At 41.2% G+C, this 1,737-nt stretch overlaps 1 long non-coding RNA gene across 1 annotated transcript; it reads right to left on the bottom strand.

Annotated features, from left to right (window-relative positions):
- On the bottom strand, positions 464–1,468 carry LOC109240121. The gene is made up of 3 exons (XR_002070006.1): positions 1,329–1,468; positions 660–1,051; positions 464–575 (listed from the first exon to the last, which is right to left on the bottom strand). It is a non-coding gene; the product is annotated as an uncharacterized LOC109240121 (long non-coding RNA).

The raw sequence follows: 1,737 nt of genomic DNA, 5'->3' as shown, positions 1-1,737 counted from the left end.
CGAGTCTTAAATGACAATGCGGAACTATTCCCGGTCTCGGAATTCCGTTCCTCGATAACGCAAAACCCGCTCCAAACCAAATATTTAAGAACTTCAAAATCCTTAAGGAACCAACTTTCATTATTAGGCGTCAAAACGCTCCCGGGTCATCCAAAACCCGATCCGGACATACGCCCAAGTCCAAAAGCGTCATACCAACCTGTCGGAACCTTCAAATCCGGATTCCGAGGTCGTTTACTCAAAACGTTGACCAAAGTCAAACTTGGCCTTTTAAGCCAACCTTAAGGAACCAAGTGTTCCGATTTCAACTCAAACTCTTCCATATCTCGAACCAACCATCCCCGCAAGTCATAAATCAGTGAAAGCAAGTACGAAAAATCTTATTTAGGGGAGCGGGGTTCTAGAAAGCAAAACGACCAGTCGGATCGTTACAACATGTAAGTCAGCTGAAGAGAGGCAGAGATGGTTGTCTACTAAAAGAACACTGCATGTATCTTATACCATTGCGTAATGACAAATCCCTGCATATGTTGGGGCCAAGTTGGATGTTACCTTCCAGGAATCGTTGAAAACACCTGTCAAAAGTTGACAATGCAAAGATGCTTACTGGTCGGGATCCAAGGTGCTCATGTTCTGCTGGAAGTATGAGATAGGCCTACCTGAAGCTGCTTAGCTCATATTTTGTTAAAGACCAGCCATCCAGCAGCCTCTGGAGTTCATCCGTAATTTGAGATGGAGGGAGCATTATATTCAGGGGTGGAGCTTGAAGGCAACTTATGGGTTCGGCCGAACCCAGTAGGTTTGTCCTAAACCCTGTATTTGTGGTTTGAAATATGATGAATGATCGCAAGGAGTAATGATGAATTTCTCAAGTGCTAAAGATTTTTCAACAAGGTAAGTTATAAACTCATTATCAGCTGAGCCTGAGATAACCTTCATATCTGACCACTTTGAGATGTGGATATGGATTTTGCCAACTTAGCTTCCGAATAGGTCCATAAGAAATAATAGATGCAGAACGAATATAGATCTGTGTATTACTCCACGTAATCTGAAAAAGCAAAAAAGATAATACAATTATACTCTGAAATATAGTGGAGTAATTGGTTCATTTAAAATGTGAATCAAAAGTTGATATTTGAGGGAAACATCCAATATTAGTTTCCACTGAGAAGTACATAAGCAAGCAAGACATGATGATAGATATGATAAGGCTACAAAAAGGAAAAGATGATGGTTTTTCTTTTGCATGAAAATTGTCCAGCCTTTGAAATGGATAAGCAAAAAAAAGGGTGACATATTCAAAAAGAATAAACACCTCTATATACCTTGATCTCGAACATTTGCAGGTACGGAGAGGCCTGCAGAAGTGGAGTAACTTTAAGTAGACTGCCATAATCGGTAGCGCCATTAACAATCAGTATAAGCCATTTGAGATTGTTGAATTTTGGAAAAGAATGATAAAAATCAGGGTAAGAAGGGGTAGAGAAAATGCCTCGAGCCAATGTTCGAATACCAGGCGCTACGGCGCTGAAGTAACCCATGCCATACTCCCAGGAAAAGCTCGAACGACTTTGAGCAAGAGGGTACCTGTACCCGAAACCGACACAGGTGGGTAGGTAGAGAATACCTAGGGGCGCGAGACAACTCTCTCTAAGGAACTCGGCAAGACCCTGAAAAAGATAAAATCAGCAGAAAGAAGTGTGAAAAAAAGACACTAGAACTTTTTGTTGTTCT

This window comes from Nicotiana attenuata, chromosome 1 (assembly GCF_001879085.1).
Source record: "Nicotiana attenuata strain UT chromosome 1, NIATTr2, whole genome shotgun sequence".
NCBI classification, from domain to species: domain Eukaryota; kingdom Viridiplantae; phylum Streptophyta; class Magnoliopsida; order Solanales; family Solanaceae; genus Nicotiana; species Nicotiana attenuata.
This window is presented reverse-complemented; position numbering and strand designations above follow the sequence as displayed.